Genomic DNA, 20,384 nt, shown 5'->3' on the forward strand with positions numbered 1-20,384 from the left:
CGAACCCCTACTTTCAACAAACAGACCAAACAAAACAAAACATCTGCACAATATCAAAATATCACACTGCTGGAACTGTGGAGAGCACAGTTCCGCACCAGGGTCGGCATTGCAGAATTAACAGTGCTCTCTCTCCTTACAGCCTCACGTGTTGCTTCCGAACCCCTACTTTCAATAAACAGACCAAACAAAACAAAACATCTGCACAATATCAAAATATCACATTGCTGGAACTGTGGAGAGCACAGTTCCGCACCAGGGTCGGCACTGCAGAAGTAACAGTGCTCTCTCTCCTTAAAGCCTCACGTGTTGCCTCCGAACCCCTACTTTCAATAAACAGACCAAAAAAACAAAACATCTGCACAATATCAAAATATCACACTGCTGGAACTGTTCAGAGCACAGTTCCGCACCAGGGTCGGCACTGTAGAAGCAACAGTGCTCTCTCTCCGTAAAGCCTCACGTGTTGCTTCCGAACCCCTACTTTCAATAAACAGACCAAAGAAAACAAAACATCTGCACAATATCAAAATATCACACTGCTGGAACTGTTCAGAGCACAGTTCCGCACCAGGGTCGGCACTGTAGAAGCAACAGTGCTCTCTCTCCTTAAAGCCTCACGTGTTGCTTCCGAACCCCTACTTTCAACAAACAGACCAAACAAAACAAAACATCTGCACAATATCAAAATATCACACTGCTGGAACTGTGGAGAGCACAGTTCCGCACCAGGGTCGGCATTGCAGAATTAACAGTGCTCTCTCTCCTTACAGCCTCACGTGTTGCTTCCGAACCCCTACTTTCAATAAACATCCCAAACAAAACAAAACATCTGCACAATATCAAAATATCACACTGCTGGAACTGTGGAAAGCACAGTTCCGCACTAGTGTCGGCACTGCAGAAGTAACAGTGCTCTCTCTCCTTAAAGCCTCACGTGTTGCTTCCGAACCCCTACTTTCAACAAACAGACCAAACAAAACAAAACATCTGCACAATATCAAAATATCACACTGCTGGAACTGTGGAGAGCACAGTTCCGCACCAGGGTCGGCATTGCAGAATTAACAGTGCTCTCTCTCCTTACAGCCTCACGTGTTGCTTCCGAACCCCTACTTTCAATAAACAGACCAAACAAAACAAAACATCTGCACAATATCAAAATATCACACTGCTGGAACTGTGGAGAGCACAGTTCCGCACCAGGGTCGGCACTGCAGAAGTAACAGTGCTCTCTCTCCTTAAAGCCTCACGTGTTGCCTCCGAACCCCTACTTTCAATAAACAGACCAAAAAAACAAAATATTTGCCAATATCAAAATATCACACTGCTGGAACTGTGGACAGCACAGTTCCGCACCAGGGTCGACACTGCAGAAGTAACAGTGTTCTCTCTCCTTACAGCCTCACGTGTAGCTTCACAACCCCTTCTTTCAATAAACAGACCAAAAAAACAAAACATCTGCACAATATCAAAATATCACACTGCTGGAACTGTTCAGAGCACAGTTCCGCACCAGGGTCGGCACTGTAGAAGCAACAGTGCTCTCTCTCCTTAAAGCCTCACGTGTTGCTTCCGAACCCCTACTTTCAACAAACAGACCAAACAAAACAAAACATCTGCACAATATCAAAATATCACACTGCTGGAACTGTGGAGAGCACAGTTCCGCACCAGGGTCGGCATTGCAGAATTAACAGTGCTCTCTCTCCTTACAGCCTCACGTGTTGCTTCCGAACCCCTACTTTCAATAAACAGACCAAACAAAACAAAACATCTGCACAATATCAAAATATCACATTGCTGGAACTGTGGAGAGCACAGTTCCGCACCAGGGTCGGCACTGCAGAAGTAACAGTGCTCTCTCTCCTTAAAGCCTCACGTGTTGCATCCGAACCCCTACTTTCAATAAACAGACCAAAAAAACAAAACATCTGCACAATATCAAAATATCACACTGCTGGAACTGTTCAGAGCACAGTTCCGCACCAGGGTCGGCACTGTAGAAGCAACAGTGCTCTCTCTCCATAAAGCCTCACGTGTTGCTTCCGAACCCCTACTTTCAATAAACAGACCAAAGAAAACAAAACATCTGCACAATATCAAAATATCACACTGCTGGAACTGTGGACAGCACAGTTCCGCACCAGGGTCGGCACTGCAGATGTAACAGTGCTCTCTCTCCTTAAAGCCTCACGTGTTGCTTCCGAACCCCTACTTTCAACAAACATCCCAAACAAAACAAAACATCTGCACAATATCAAAATATCACACTGCTGGAACTGTGGAAAGCACAGTTCCGCACTAGTGTCGGCACTGCAGAAGTAACAGTGCTCTCTCTCCTTAAAGCCTCACGTGTTGCTTCCGAACCCCTACTTTCAACAAACAGACCAAACAAAACAAAACATCTGCACAATATCAAAATATCACACTGCTGGAACTGTGGAGAGCACAGTTCCGCACCAGGGTCGGCACTGCAGAAGTAACAGTGCTCTCTCTCCTTAAAGCCTCACGTGTTGCCTCCGAACCCCTACTTTCAATAAACAGACCAAAAAAACAAAATATTTGCACAATATCAAAATATCACACTGCTGGAACTGTGGACAGCACAGTTCCGCACCAGGGTCGGCACTGCAGAAGTAACAGTGCTCTCTCTCCTTACAGCCTCACGTGTAGCTTCACAACCCCTTCTTTCAATAAACAGACCAAAGAAAACAAAACATCTGCACAATATCAAAATATCACACTGCTGGAACTGTTTAGAGCACAGTTCCGCACCAGGGTCGGCACTGCAGATGTAACAGTGCTCTCTCTCCTTAAAGCCTCACGTGTTGCTTCCGAACCCCTACTTTCAACAAACATCCCAAACAAAACAAAACATCTGCACAATATCAAAATATCACACTGCTGGAACTGTGGAAAGCACAGTTCCGCACTAGTGTCGGCACTGCAGAAGTAACAGTGCTCTCTCTCCTTAAAGCCTCACGTGTTGCTTCCGAACCCCTACTTTCAACAAACAGACCAAACAAAACAAAACATCTGCACAATATCAAAATATCACACTGCTGGAACTGTGGAGAGCACAGTTCCGCACCAGGGTCGGTACTGCAGAATTAACAGTGCTCTCTCTCCTTACAGCCTCACGTGTTGCTTCCGAACCCCTACTTTCAATAAACAGACCAAACAAAACAAAACATCTGCACAATATCAAAATATCACACTGCTGGAACTGTGGAGAGCACAGTTCCGCACCAGGGTCGGCACTGCAGAAGTAACAGTGCTCTCTCTCCTTAAAGCCTCACGTGTTGCCTCCGAACCCCTACTTTCAATAAACAGACCAAAAAAACAAAATATTTGTACAATATCAAAATATCACACTGCTGGAACTGTGGAGATCACAGTTCCATACAAAGATTTTTATATATTTTTCTAATAAACTAGGAGATGACTACTGTCATAAGGCTTAAGGATTGTATATTGTACAAGTATAAAGAAAGAATTAAAGAAAAAAAAGATTTGTTATAGTAAATGTTATCGATAATATCTGGTAGAAGTACGGAGTGTTTCAGATAAACAGTGCCTTCACGTACACCGCCTCCGATTACTGAATAACTTAAAAAACCCTATTGTGTAACAGTTCTTAATTTAAATTTCTAGGTAAGTTTTTACTAATTATTACCTTGTCTTTCACCCTTCCAACATTGCTTCCGAACCCCTACTTTCAATAAACAGACCAAACAAAACAAAACATCTGCACAATATCAAAATATCACACTGCTGGAACTGTTTAGAGCACAGTTCCGCACCAGGGTCGGCACTGTAGAAGCAACAGTGCTCTCTCTCCTTAAAGCCTCACGTGTTGCTTCCGAACCCCTACTTTCAATAAACAGACCAAACAAAACAAAACATCTGCACAATATCAAAATATCACACTGCTGGAACTGTGGAGAGCACAGTTCCGCACCAGGGTCGGCACTGCAGAATTAACAGTGCTCTCTCTCCTTACAGCCTCACGTGTTGCTTCCGAACCCCTACTTTCAATAAACAGACCAAACAAAACAAAACATCTGCACAATATCAAAATATCACACTGCTGGAACTGTGGAGAGCACAGTTCCGCACCAGGGTCGGCACTGCAGAAGTAACAGTGCTCTCTCTCCTTAAAGCCTCACGTGTTGCCTCCGAACCCCTACTTTCAATAAACAGACCAAAAAAACAAAATATTTGCACAATATCAAAATATCACACTGCTGGAACTGTGGACAGCACAGTTCCGCACCAGGGTCGGCACTGCAGAAGTAACAGTGCTCTCTCTCCTTACAGCCTCACGTGTAGCTTCACAACCCCTTCTTTCAATAAACAGACCAAAAAAAAACAAAACATCTGCACAATATCAAAATATCACACTGCTGGAACTGTTTAGAGCACAGTTCCGCACCAGGGTCGGCACTGCAGATGTAACAGTGCTCTCTCTCCTTAAAGCCTCACGTGTTGCTTCCGAACCCCTACTTTCAACAAACATCCCAAACAAAACAAAACATCTGCACAATATCAAAATATCACACTGCTGGAACTGTGGAAAGCACAGTTCCGCACTAGTGTCGGCACTGCAGAAGTAACAGTGCTCTCTCTCCTTAAAGCCTCACGTGTTGCTTCCGAACCCCTACTTTCAACAAACAGACCAAACAAAACAAAACATCTGCACAATATCAAAATATCACACTGCTGGAACTGTGGAGAGCACAGTTCCGCACCAGGGTCGGTACTGCAGAATTAACAGTGCTCTCTCTCCTTACAGCCTCACGTGTTGCCTCCGAACCCCTACTTTCAATAAACAGACCAAAAAAACAAAATATTTGCACAATATCAAAATATCACACTGCTGGAACTGTGGACAGCACAGTTCCGCACCAGGGTCGACACTGCGGAAGTAACAGTGCTCTCTCTCCTTACAGCCTCACGTGTAGCTTCACAACCCCTTCTTTCAATAAACAGACAAAAAAAAACAAAACATCTGCACAATATCAAAATATCACACTGCTGGAACTGTGGAGATCTCAGTTCCATACAAAGATTTTTATATCTTATTCTAATAAACTAGGAGATGAGTACTCTCATAAGGCTTAAGGATTGTATATTGTACAAGTATAAAGAAAGAATTCAAGAAAAAAAAAGATTTGTTATAGTAAATGTTATCGATAATATCTGGTAGAAGTACGGGGTGTTTCAGATAAACAGTGCCTTCACGTACACCGCCTCCGATTACTGAATAACTTAAAAAACCCTATTGTGTAACAGTTCTTAATTTAAATTTCTAGGTAAGTTTTTACTAATTATTACCTTGTCTTTCACCCTTCCAACACGTTTTCGGGTATATTTCAGGTTAATACAGCCCTTGCTTTCCACCATCTTGTTTTCACAACTGAAAAAAAAACAATGATTACCTTGTCTTTCACCCTTCCAACACGTTTTCGGGTATATTTCAGGTTAATATTGCCCTTGCTTTCCACCATCTTGTTTTCACAACTGAAAAAAAAACAATACAACGCTTTAATATTCCTTTTACCAACTAATTTAAAAATAAAGGGAACGTTCCAATCATGCAGAATAAAAAAATAAATCGTTAACCAGAGTCGGCACTGCAGAAGTAACAGTGCTCACACTACCTTACAGCCTCTCGTGTTGCTTCTGAACCCCTTCTTTCAATAAACAGACTAAACAAAACGAAACATCTACACAATATTAAAATATCACACTGCTGGAACTGTTCAGAGCACAGTTCCGCACCAGGGTCGGCACTGTAGAAGCAACAGTGCTCTCTCTCCGTAAAGCCTCACGTGTTGCTTCCGAACCCCTACTTTCAATAAACAGACCAAAGAAAACAAAACATCTGCACAATATCAAAATATCACACTGCTGGAACTGTGGACAGCACAGTTCCGCACCAGGGTCGGCACTGCAGATGTAACAGTGCTCTCTCTCCTTAAAGCCTCACGTGTTGCTTCCGAACCCCTACTTTCAACAAACATCCCAAACAAAACAAAACATCTGCACAATATCAAAATATCACACTGCTGGAACTGTGGAGATCACAGTTCCATACAAAGATTTTTATATCTTATTCTAATAAACTAGGAGATGAGTACTCTCATAAGGCTTAAGGATTGTATATTGTACAAGTATAAAGAAAGAATTCAAGAAAAAAAAAGATTTGTTATAGTAAATGTTATCGATAATATCTGGTAGAAGTACGGAGTGTTTCAGATAAACAGTGCCTTCACGTACACCGCCTCCGATTACTGAATAACTTAAAAAACCCTATTGTGTAACAGTTCTTAATTTAAATTTCTAGGTAAGTTTTTACTAATTATTACCTTGTCTTTCACCCTTCCAACACGTTTTCGGGTATATTTCAGGTTAATACAGCCCTTGCTTTCCACCATCTTGTTTTCACAACTGAAAAAAAAACAATACAACGCTTTAATATTCCTTTTACCAACTAATTTAAAAATAAAGGGAACGTTCCAATCATGCAGAATAAAAAAATAAATCGTTAACCAGAGTCGGCACTGCAGAAGTAACAGTGCTCACACTACCTTACAGCCTCTCGTGTTGCTTCTGAACCCCTTCTTTCAATAAACAGACTAAACAAAACGAAACATCTACACAATATTAAAATATCACACTGCTGGAACTGTTCAGAGCACAGTTCCGCACCAGGGTCGGCACTGTAGAAGCAACAGTGCTCTCTCTCCGTAAAGCCTCACGTGTTGCTTCCGAACCCCTACTTTCAATAAACAGACCAAAGAAAACAAAACATCTGCACAATATCAAAATATCACACTGCTGGAACTGTGGACAGCACAGTTCCGCACCAGGGTCGGCACTGCAGATGTAACAGTGCTCTCTCTCCTTAAAGCCTCACGTGTTGCTTCCGAACCCCTACTTTCAACAAACATCCCAAACAAAACAAAACATCTGCACAATATCAAAATATCACACTGCTGGAACTGTGGAAAGCACAGTTCCGCACTAGTGTCGGCACTGCAGAAGTAACAGTGCTCTCTCTCCTTAAAGCCTCGCGTGTTGCTTCCGAACCCCTACTTTCAACAAACAGACCAAACAAAACAAAACATCTGCACAATATCAAAATATCACACTGCTGGAACTGTGGAGAGCACAGTTCCGCACCAGGGTCGGCATTGCAGAATTAACAGTGCTCTCTCTCCTTACAGCCTCACGTGTTGCTTCCGAACCCCTACTTTCAATAAACAGACCAAACAAAACAAAACATCTGCACAATATCAAAATATCACACTGCTGGAACTGTGGAGAGCACAGTTCCGCACCAGGGTCGGCACCGCAGAAGTAACAGTGCTCTCTCTCCTTAAAGCCTCACGTGTTGCCTCCGAACCCCTACTTTCAATAAACAGACCAAAAAAACAAAATATTTGCACAACATCAAAATATCACACTGCTGGAACTGTGGACAGCACAGTTCCGCACCAGGGTCGACACTGCAGAAGTAACAGTGCTCTCTCTCCTTACAGCCTCACGTGTAGCTTCACAACCCCTTCTTTCAATAAACAGACCAAAAAAACAAAACATCTGCACAATATCAAAATATCACACTGCTGGAACTGTTCAGAGCACAGTTCCGCACCAGGGTCGGCACTGTAGAAGCAACAGTGCTCTCTCTCCGTAAAGCCTCACGTGTTGCTTCCGAACCCCTACTTTCAATAAACAGACCAAAGAAAACAAAACATCTGCACAATATCAAAATATCACACTGCTGGAACTGTGGACAGCACAGTTCCGCACCAGGGTCGGCACTGCAGATGTAACAGTGCTCTCTCTCCTTAAAGCCTCACGTGTTGCTTCCGAACCCCTACTTTCAACAAACATCCCAAACAAAACAAAACATCTGCACAATATCAAAATATCACACTGCTGGAACTGTGGAAAGCACAGTTCCGCACTAGTGTCGGCACTGCAGAAGTAACAGTGCTCTCTCTCCTTAAAGCCTCACGTGTTGCTTCCGAACCCCTACTTTCAACAAACAGACCAAACAAAACAAAACATCTGCACAATATCAAAATATCACACTGCTGGAACTGTGGAGAGCACAGTTCCGCACCAGGGTCGGCATTGCAGAATTAACAGTGCTCTCTCTCCTTACAGCCTCACGTGTTGCTTCCGAACCCCTACTTTCAATAAACAGACCAAACAAAACAAAACATCTGCACAATATCAAAATATCACACTGCTGGAACTGTGGAGAGCACAGTTCCGCAACAGGGTCGGCACTGCAGAAGTAACAGTGCTCTCTCTCCTTAAAGCCTCACGTGTTGCCTCCGAACACCTACTTTCAATAAACAGACCAAAAAAACAAAATATTTGCACAATATCAAAATATCACACTGCTGGAACTGTGGACAGCACAGTTCCGCACCAGGGTCGACACTGCGGAAGTAACAGTGCTCTCTCTCCTTACAGCCTCACGTGTAGCTTCACAACCCCTTCTTTCAATAAACAGACTAAACAAAACGAAACATCTACACAATATTAAAATATCACACTGCTGGAACTGTTCAGAGCACAGTTCCGCACCAGGGTCGGCACTGTAGAAGCAACAGTGCTCTCTCTCCGTAAAGCCTCACGTGTTGCTTCCGAACCCCTACTTTCAATAAACAGACCAAAGAAAACAAAACATCTGCACAATATCAAAATATCACACTGCTGGAACTGTGGACAGCACAGTTCCGCACCAGGGTCGGCACTGCAGATGTAACAGTGCTCTCTCTCCTTAAAGCCTCACGTGTTGCTTCCGAACCCCTACTTTCAACAAACATCCCAAACAAAACAAAACATCTGCACAATATCAAAATATCACACTGCTGGAACTGTGGAAAGCACAGTTCCGCACTAGTGTCGGCACTGCAGAAGTAACAGTGCTCTCTCTCCTTAAAGCCTCACGTGTTGCTTCCGAACCCCTACTTTCAACAAACAGACCAAACAAAACAAAACATCTGCACAATATCAAAATATCACACTGCTGGAACTGTGGAGAGCACAGTTCCGCACCAGGGTCGGCATTGCAGAATTAACAGTGCTCTCTCTCCTTAAAGCCTCACGTGTTGCCTACGAACCCCTACTTTCAATAAACAGACCAAAAAAACAAAATATTTGCACATTATCAAAATATCACACTGCTGGAACTGTGGAGAGCACAGTTCCGCACCAGGGTCGGCACTGCAGAAGTAACAGTGCTCTCTCTCCTTAAAGCCTCACGTGTTGCCTCCGAACCCCTACTTTCAATAAACAGACCAAAAAAACAAAATATTTGCACAATATCAAAATATCACACTGCTGGAACTGTGGAGAGCACAGTTCCGCACCAGGGTCGGCACTGCAGAAGTAACAGTGCTCTCTCTCCTTAAAGCCTCACGTGTTGCCTCCGAACCCCTACTTTCAATAAACAGACCAAAAAAACAAAATATTTGCACAATATCAAAATATCACACTGCTGGAACTGTGGAAAGCACAGTTCCGCACTAGTGTCGGCACTGCAGAAGTAACAGTGCTCTCTCTCCTTAAAGCCTCACGTGTTGCTTCCGAACCCCTACTTTCAACAAACAGACCAAACAAAACAAAACATCTGCACAATATCAAAATATCACACTGCTGGAACTGTGGAGAGCACAGTTCCGCACCAGGGTCGGCATTGCAGAATTAACAGTGCTCTCTCTCCTTACAGCCTCACGTGTTGCTTCCGAACCCCTACTTTCAATAAACAGACCAAACAAAACAAAACATCTGCACAATATCAAAATATCACACTGCTGGAACTGTGGAGAGCACAGTTCCGCACCAGGGTCGGCACTGCAGAAGTAACAGTGCTCTCTCTCCTTAAAGCCTCACGTGTTGCCTCCGAACCCCTACTTTCAATAAACAGACCAAAAAAACAAAATATTTGCCAATATCAAAATATCACACTGCTGGAACTGTGGACAGCACAGTTCCGCACCAGGGTCGACACTGCAGAAGTAACAGTGTTCTCTCTCCTTACAGCCTCACGTGTAGCTTCACAACCCCTTCTTTCAATAAACAGACCAAAAAAACAAAACATCTGCACAATATCAAAATATCACACTGCTGGAACTGTTCAGAGCACAGTTCCGCACCAGGGTCGGCACTGTAGAAGCAACAGTGCTCTCTCTCCTTAAAGCCTCACGTGTTGCTTCCGAACCCCTACTTTCAACAAACAGACCAAACAAAACAAAACATCTGCACAATATCAAAATATCACACTGCTGGAACTGTGGAGAGCACAGTTCCGCACCAGGGTCGGCATTGCAGAATTAACAGTGCTCTCTCTCCTTACAGCCTCACGTGTTGCTTCCGAACCCCTACTTTCAATAAACAGACCAAACAAAACAAAACATCTGCACAATATCAAAATATCACATTGCTGGAACTGTGGAGAGCACAGTTCCGCACCAGGGTCGGCACTGCAGAAGTAACAGTGCTCTCTCTCCTTAAAGCCTCACGTGTTGCCTCCGAACCCCTACTTTCAATAAACAGACCAAAAAAACAAAACATCTGCACAATATCAAAATATCACACTGCTGGAACTGTTCAGAGCACAGTTCCGCACCAGGGTCGGCACTGTAGAAGCAACAGTGCTCTCTCTCCGTAAAGCCTCACGTGTTGCTTCCGAACCCCTACTTTCAATAAACAGACCAAAGAAAACAAAACATCTGCACAATATCAAAATATCACACTGCTGGAACTGTTCAGAGCACAGTTCCGCACCAGGGTCGGCACTGTAGAAGCAACAGTGCTCTCTCTCCTTAAAGCCTCACGTGTTGCTTCCGAACCCCTACTTTCAACAAACAGACCAAACAAAACAAAACATCTGCACAATATCAAAATATCACACTGCTGGAACTGTGGAGAGCACAGTTCCGCACCAGGGTCGGCATTGCAGAATTAACAGTGCTCTCTCTCCTTACAGCCTCACGTGTTGCTTCCGAACCCCTACTTTCAATAAACATCCCAAACAAAACAAAACATCTGCACAATATCAAAATATCACACTGCTGGAACTGTGGAAAGCACAGTTCCGCACTAGTGTCGGCACTGCAGAAGTAACAGTGCTCTCTCTCCTTAAAGCCTCACGTGTTGCTTCCGAACCCCTACTTTCAACAAACAGACCAAACAAAACAAAACATCTGCACAATATCAAAATATCACACTGCTGGAACTGTGGAGAGCACAGTTCCGCACCAGGGTCGGCATTGCAGAATTAACAGTGCTCTCTCTCCTTACAGCCTCACGTGTTGCTTCCGAACCCCTACTTTCAATAAACAGACCAAACAAAACAAAACATCTGCACAATATCAAAATATCACACTGCTGGAACTGTGGAGAGCACAGTTCCGCACCAGGGTCGGCACTGCAGAAGTAACAGTGCTCTCTCTCCTTAAAGCCTCACGTGTTGCCTCCGAACCCCTACTTTCAATAAACAGACCAAAAAAACAAAATATTTGCCAATATCAAAATATCACACTGCTGGAACTGTGGACAGCACAGTTCCGCACCAGGGTCGACACTGCAGAAGTAACAGTGTTCTCTCTCCTTACAGCCTCACGTGTAGCTTCACAACCCCTTCTTTCAATAAACAGACCAAAAAAACAAAACATCTGCACAATATCAAAATATCACACTGCTGGAACTGTTCAGAGCACAGTTCCGCACCAGGGTCGGCACTGTAGAAGCAACAGTGCTCTCTCTCCTTAAAGCCTCACGTGTTGCTTCCGAACCCCTACTTTCAACAAACAGACCAAACAAAACAAAACATCTGCACAATATCAAAATATCACACTGCTGGAACTGTGGAGAGCACAGTTCCGCACCAGGGTCGGCATTGCAGAATTAACAGTGCTCTCTCTCCTTACAGCCTCACGTGTTGCTTCCGAACCCCTACTTTCAATAAACAGACCAAACAAAACAAAACATCTGCACAATATCAAAATATCACATTGCTGGAACTGTGGAGAGCACAGTTCCGCACCAGGGTCGGCACTGCAGAAGTAACAGTGCTCTCTCTCCTTAAAGCCTCACGTGTTGCATCCGAACCCCTACTTTCAATAAACAGACCAAAAAAACAAAACATCTGCACAATATCAAAATATCACACTGCTGGAACTGTTCAGAGCACAGTTCCGCACCAGGGTCGGCACTGTAGAAGCAACAGTGCTCTCTCTCCATAAAGCCTCACGTGTTGCTTCCGAACCCCTACTTTCAATAAACAGACCAAAGAAAACAAAACATCTGCACAATATCAAAATATCACACTGCTGGAACTGTGGACAGCACAGTTCCGCACCAGGGTCGGCACTGCAGATGTAACAGTGCTCTCTCTCCTTAAAGCCTCACGTGTTGCTTCCGAACCCCTACTTTCAACAAACATCCCAAACAAAACAAAACATCTGCACAATATCAAAATATCACACTGCTGGAACTGTGGAAAGCACAGTTCCGCACTAGTGTCGGCACTGCAGAAGTAACAGTGCTCTCTCTCCTTAAAGCCTCACGTGTTGCTTCCGAACCCCTACTTTCAACAAACAGACCAAACAAAACAAAACATCTGCACAATATCAAAATATCACACTGCTGGAACTGTGGAGAGCACAGTTCCGCACCAGGGTCGGCATTGCAGAATTAACAGTGCTCTCTCTCCTTACAGCCTCACGTGTTGCTTCCGAACCCCTACTTTCAATAAACAGACCAAACAAAACAAAACATCTGCACAATATCAAAATATCACACTGCTGGAACTGTGGAGAGCACAGTTCCGCACCAGGGTCGGCACTGCAGAAGTAACAGTGCTCTCTCTCCTTAAAGCCTCACGTGTTGCCTCCGAACCCCTACTTTCAATAAACAGACCAAAAAAACAAAATATTTGCCAATATCAAAATATCACACTGCTGGAACTGTGGACAGCACAGTTCCGCACCAGGGTCGACACTGCAGAAGTAACAGTGTTCTCTCTCCTTACAGCCTCACGTGTAGCTTCACAACCCCTTCTTTCAATAAACAGACCAAAAAAACAAAACATCTGCACAATATCAAAATATCACACTGCTGGAACTGTTCAGAGCACAGTTCCGCACCAGGGTCGGCACTGTAGAAGCAACAGTGCTCTCTCTCCTTAAAGCCTCACGTGTTGCTTCCGAACCCCTACTTTCAACAAACAGACCAAACAAAACAAAACATCTGCACAATATCAAAATATCACACTGCTGGAACTGTGGAGAGCACAGTTCCGCACCAGGGTCGGCATTGCAGAATTAACAGTGCTCTCTCTCCTTACAGCCTCACGTGTTGCTTCCGAACCCCTACTTTCAATAAACAGACCAAACAAAACAAAACATCTGCACAATATCAAAATATCACATTGCTGGAACTGTGGAGAGCACAGTTCCGCACCAGGGTCGGCACTGCAGAAGTAACAGTGCTCTCTCTCCTTAAAGCCTCACGTGTTGCCTCCGAACCCCTACTTTCAATAAACAGACCAAAAAAACAAAACATCTGCACAATATCAAAATATCACACTGCTGGAACTGTTCAGAGCACAGTTCCGCACCAGGGTCGGCACTGTAGAAGCAACAGTGCTCTCTCTCCGTAAAGCCTCACGTGTTGCTTCCGAACCCCTACTTTCAATAAACAGACCAAAGAAAACAAAACATCTGCACAATATCAAAATATCACACTGCTGGAACTGTTCAGAGCACAGTTCCGCACCAGGGTCGGCACTGTAGAAGCAACAGTGCTCTCTCTCCTTAAAGCCTCACGTGTTGCTTCCGAACCCCTACTTTCAACAAACAGACCAAACAAAACAAAACATCTGCACAATATCAAAATATCACACTGCTGGAACTGTGGAGAGCACAGTTCCGCACCAGGGTCGGCATTGCAGAATTAACAGTGCTCTCTCTCCTTACAGCCTCACGTGTTGCTTCCGAACCCCTACTTTCAATAAACATCCCAAACAAAACAAAACATCTGCACAATATCAAAATATCACACTGCTGGAACTGTGGAAAGCACAGTTCCGCACTAGTGTCGGCACTGCAGAAGTAACAGTGCTCTCTCTCCTTAAAGCCTCACGTGTTGCTTCCGAACCCCTACTTTCAACAAACAGACCAAACAAAACAAAACATCTGCACAATATCAAAATATCACACTGCTGGAACTGTGGAGAGCACAGTTCCGCACCAGGGTCGGCATTGCAGAATTAACAGTGCTCTCTCTCCTTACAGCCTCACGTGTTGCTTCCGAACCCCTACTTTCAATAAACAGACCAAACAAAACAAAACATCTGCACAATATCAAAATATCACACTGCTGGAACTGTGGAGAGCACAGTTCCGCACCAGGGTCGGCACTGCAGAAGTAACAGTGCTCTCTCTCCTTAAAGCCTCACGTGTTGCCTCCGAACCCCTACTTTCAATAAACAGACCAAAAAAACAAAATATTTGCCAATATCAAAATATCACACTGCTGGAACTGTGGACAGCACAGTTCCGCACCAGGGTCGACACTGCAGAAGTAACAGTGTTCTCTCTCCTTACAGCCTCACGTGTAGCTTCACAACCCCTTCTTTCAATAAACAGACCAAAAAAACAAAACATCTGCACAATATCAAAATATCACACTGCTGGAACTGTTCAGAGCACAGTTCCGCACCAGGGTCGGCACTGTAGAAGCAACAGTGCTCTCTCTCCTTAAAGCCTCACGTGTTGCTTCCGAACCCCTACTTTCAACAAACAGACCAAACAAAACAAAACATCTGCACAATATCAAAATATCACACTGCTGGAACTGTGGAGAGCACAGTTCCGCACCAGGGTCGGCATTGCAGAATTAACAGTGCTCTCTCTCCTTACAGCCTCACGTGTTGCTTCCGAACCCCTACTTTCAATAAACAGACCAAACAAAACAAAACATCTGCACAATATCAAAATATCACATTGCTGGAACTGTGGAGAGCACAGTTCCGCACCAGGGTCGGCACTGCAGAAGTAACAGTGCTCTCTCTCCTTAAAGCCTCACGTGTTGCATCCGAACCCCTACTTTCAATAAACAGACCAAAAAAACAAAACATCTGCACAATATCAAAATATCACACTGCTGGAACTGTTCAGAGCACAGTTCCGCACCAGGGTCGGCACTGTAGAAGCAACAGTGCTCTCTCTCCATAAAGCCTCACGTGTTGCTTCCGAACCCCTACTTTCAATAAACAGACCAAAGAAAACAAAACATCTGCACAATATCAAAATATCACACTGCTGGAACTGTGGACAGCACAGTTCCGCACCAGGGTCGGCACTGCAGATGTAACAGTGCTCTCTCTCCTTAAAGCCTCACGTGTTGCTTCCGAACCCCTACTTTCAACAAACATCCCAAACAAAACAAAACATCTGCACAATATCAAAATATCACACTGCTGGAACTGTGGAAAGCACAGTTCCGCACTAGTGTCGGCACTGCAGAAGTAACAGTGCTCTCTCTCCTTAAAGCCTCACGTGTTGCTTCCGAACCCCTACTTTCAACAAACAGACCAAACAAAACAAAACATCTGCACAATATCAAAATATCACACTGCTGGAACTGTGGAGAGCACAGTTCCGCACCAGGGTCGGCACTGCAGAAGTAACAGTGCTCTCTCTCCTTAAAGCCTCACGTGTTGCCTCCGAACCCCTACTTTCAATAAACAGACCAAAAAAACAAAATATTTGCACAATATCAAAATATCACACTGCTGGAACTGTGGACAGCACAGTTCCGCACCAGGGTCGGCACTGCAGAAGTAACAGTGCTCTCTCTCCTTACAGCCTCACGTGTAGCTTCACAACCCCTTCTTTCAATAAACAGACCAAAGAAAACAAAACATCTGCACAATATCAAAATATCACACTGCTGGAACTGTTTAGAGCACAGTTCCGCACCAGGGTCGGCACTGCAGATGTAACAGTGCTCTCTCTCCTTAAAGCCTCACGTGTTGCTTCCGAACCCCTACTTTCAACAAACATCCCAAACAAAACAAAACATCTGCACAATATCAAAATATCACACTGCTGGAACTGTGGAAAGCACAGTTCCGCACTAGTGTCGGCACTGCAGAAGTAACAGTGCTCTCTCTCCTTAAAGCCTCACGTGTTGCTTCCGAACCCCTACTTTCAACAAACAGACCAAACAAAACAAAACATCTGCACAATATCAAAATATCACACTGCTGGAACTGTGGAGAGCACAGTTCCGCACCAGGGTCGGTACTGCAGAATTAACAGTGCTCTCTCTCCTTACAGCCTCACGTGTTGCTTCCGAACCCCTACTTTCAATAAACAGACCAAACAAAACAAAACATCTGCACAATATCAAAATATCACACTGCTGGAACTGTGGAGAGCACAGTTCCGCACCAGGGTCGGCACTGCAGAAGTAACAGTGCTCTCTCTCCTTAAAGCCTCACGTGTTGCCTCCGAACCCCTACTTTCAATAAACAGACCAAAAAAACAAAATATTTGTACAATATCAAAATATCACACTGCTGGAACTGTGGAGATCACAGTTCCATACAAAGATTTTTATATATTTTTCTAATAAACTAGGAGATGACTACTGTCATAAGGCTTAAGGATTGTATATTGTACAAGTATAAAGAAAGAATTAAAGAAAAAAAAGATTTGTTATAGTAAATGTTATCGATAATATCTGGTAGAAGTACGGAGTGTTTCAGATAAACAGTGCCTTCACGTACACCGCCTCCGATTACTGAATAACTTAAAAAACCCTATTGTGTAACAGTTCTTAATTTAAATTTCTAGGTAAGTTTTTACTAATTATTACCTTGTCTTTCACCCTTCCAACATTGCTTCCGAACCCCTACTTTCAATAAACAGACCAAACAAAACAAAACATCTGCACAATATCAAAATATCACACTGCTGGAACTGTTTAGAGCACAGTTCCGCACCAGGGTCGGCACTGTAGAAGCAACAGTGCTCTCTCTCCTTAAAGCCTCACGTGTTGCTTCCGAACCCCTACTTTCAATAAACAGACCAAACAAAACAAAACATCTGCACAATATCAAAATATCACACTGCTGGAACTGTGGAGAGCACAGTTCCGCACCAGGGTCGGCACTGCAGAATTAACAGTGCTCTCTCTCCTTACAGCCTCACGTGTTGCTTCCGAACCCCTACTTTCAATAAACAGACCAAACAAAACAAAACATCTGCACAATATCAAAATATCACACTGCTGGAACTGTGGAGAGCACAGTTCCGCACCAGGGTCGGCACTGCAGAAGTAACAGTGCTCTCTCTCCTTAAAGCCTCACGTGTTGCCTCCGAACCCCTACTTTCAATAAACAGACCAAAAAAACAAAATATTTGCACAATATCAAAATATCACACTGCTGGAACTGTGGACAGCACAGTTCCGCACCAGGGTCGGCACTGCAGAAGTAACAGTGCTCTCTCTCCTTACAGCCTCACGTGTAGCTTCACAACCCCTTCTTTCAATAAACAGACCAAAAAAAAACAAAACATCTGCACAATATCAAAATATCACACTGCTGGAACTGTTTAGAGCACAGTTCCGCACCAGGGTCGGCACTGCAGATGTAACAGTGCTCTCTCTCCTTAAAGCCTCACGTGTTGCTTCCGAACCCCTACTTTCAACAAACATCCCAAACAAAACAAAACATCTGCACAATATCAAAATATCACACTGCTGGAACTGTGGAAAGCACAGTTCCGCACTAGTGTCGGCACTGCAGAAGTAACAGTGCTCTCTCTCCTTAAAGCCTCACGTGTTGCTTCCGAACCCCTACTTTCAACAAACAGACCAAACAAAACAAAACATCTGCACAATATCAAAATATCACACTGCTGGAACTGTGGAGAGCACAGTTCCGCACCAGGGTCGGTACTGCAGAATTAACAGTGCTCTCTCTCCTTACAGCCTCACGTGTTGCCTCCGAACCCCTACTTTCAATAAACAGACCAAAAAAACAAAATATTTGCACAATATCAAAATATCACACTGCTGGAACTGTGGACAGCACAGTTCCGCACCAGGGTCGACACTGCGGAAGTAACAGTGCTCTCTCTCCTTACAGCCTCACGTGTAGCTTCACAACCCCTTCTTTCAATAAACAGACAAAAAAAAACAAAACATCTGCACAATATCAAAATATCACACTGCTGGAACTGTGGAGATCTCAGTTCCATACAAAGATTTTTATATCTTATTCTAATAAACTAGGAGATGAGTACTCTCATAAGGCTTAAGGATTGTATATTGTACAAGTATAAAGAAAGAATTCAAGAAAAAAAAAGATTTGTTATAGTAAATGTTATCGATAATATCTGGTAGAAGTACGGGGTGTTTCAGATAAACAGTGCCTTCACGTACACCGCCTCCGATTACTGAATAACTTAAAAAACCCTATTGTGTAACAGTTCTTAATTTAAATTTCTAGGTAAGTTTTTACTAATTATTACCTTGTCTTTCACCCTTCCAACACGTTTTCGGGTATATTTCAGGTTAATACAGCCCTTGCTTTCCACCATCTTGTTTTCACAACTGAAAAAAAAACAATGATTACCTTGTCTTTCACCCTTCCAACACGTTTTCGGGTATATTTCAGGTTAATATTGCCCTTGCTTTCCACCATCTTGTTTTCACAACTGAAAAAAAAACAATACAACGCTTTAATATTCCTTTTACCAACTAATTTAAAAATAAAGGGAACGTTCCAATCATGCAGAATAAAAAAATAAATCGTTAACCAGAGTCGGCACTGCAGAAGTAACAGTGCTCACACTACCTTACAGCCTCTCGTGTTGCTTCTGAACCCCTTCTTTCAATAAACAGACTAAACAAAACGAAACATCTACACAATATTAAAATATCACACTGCTGGAACTGTTCAGAGCACAGTTCCGCACCAGGGTCGGCACTGTAGAAGCAACAGTGCTCTCTCTCCGTAAAGCCTCACGTGTTGCTTCCGAACCCCTACTTTCAATAAACAGACCAAAGAAAACAAAACATCTGCACAATATCAAAATATCACACTGCTGGAACTGTGGACAGCACAGTTCCGCACCAGGGTCGGCACTGCAGATGTAACAGTGCTCTCTCTCCTTAAAGCCTCACGTGTTGCTTCCGAACCCCTACTTTCAACAAACATCCCAAACAAAACAAAACATCTGCACAATATCAAAATATCACACTGCTGGAACTGTGGAGATCACAGTTCCATACAAAGATTTTTATATCTTATTCTAATAAACTAGGAGATGAGTACTCTCATAAGGCTTAAGGATTGTATATTGTACAAGTATAAAGAAAGAATTCAAGAAAAAAAAAGATTTGTTATAGTAAATGTTATCGATAATATCTGGTAGAAGTACGGAGTGTTTCAGATAAACAGTGCCTTCACGTACACCGCCTCCGATTACTGAATAACTTAAAAAACCCTATTGTGTAACAGTTCTTAATTTAAATTTCTAGGTAAGTTTTTACTAATTATTACCTTGTCTTTCACCCTTCCAACACGTTTTCGGGTATATTTCAGGTTAATACAGCCCTTGCTTTCCACCATCTTGTTTTCACAACTGAAAAAAAAACAATACAACGCTTTAATATTCCTTTTACCAACTAATTTAAAAATAAAGGGAACGTTCCAATCATGCAGAATAAAAAAATAAATCGTTAACCAGAGTCGGCACTGCAGAAGTAACAGTGCTCACACTACCTTACAGCCTCTCGTGTTGCTTCTGAACCCCTTCTTTCAATAAACAGACTAAACAAAACGAAACATCTACACAATATTAAAATATCACACTGCTGGAACTGTTCAGAGCACAGTTCCGCACCAGGGTCGGCACTGTAGAAGCAACAGTGCTCTCTCTCCGTAAAGCCTCACGTGTTGCTTCCGAACCCCTACTTTCAATAAACAGACCAAAGAAAACAAAACATCTGCACAATATCAAAATATCACACTGCTGGAACTGTGGACAGCACAGTTCCGCACCAGGGTCGGCACTGCAGATGTAACAGTGCTCTCTCTCCTTAAAGCCTCACGTGTTGCTTCCGAACCCCTACTTTCAACAAACATCCCAAACAAAACAAAACATCTGCACAATATCAAAATATCACACTGCTGGAACTGTGGAAAGCACAGTTCCGCACTAGTGTCGGCACTGCAGAAGTAACAGTGCTCTCTCTCCTTAAAGCCTCGCGTGTTGCTTCCGAACCCCTACTTTCAACAAACAGACCAAACAAAACAAAACATCTGCACAATA

The sequence above is a fragment of the Lycorma delicatula genome, chromosome 2 (genome assembly GCF_047948215.1).
Source record: "Lycorma delicatula isolate Av1 chromosome 2, ASM4794821v1, whole genome shotgun sequence".
Taxonomy (NCBI): domain Eukaryota; kingdom Metazoa; phylum Arthropoda; class Insecta; order Hemiptera; family Fulgoridae; genus Lycorma; species Lycorma delicatula.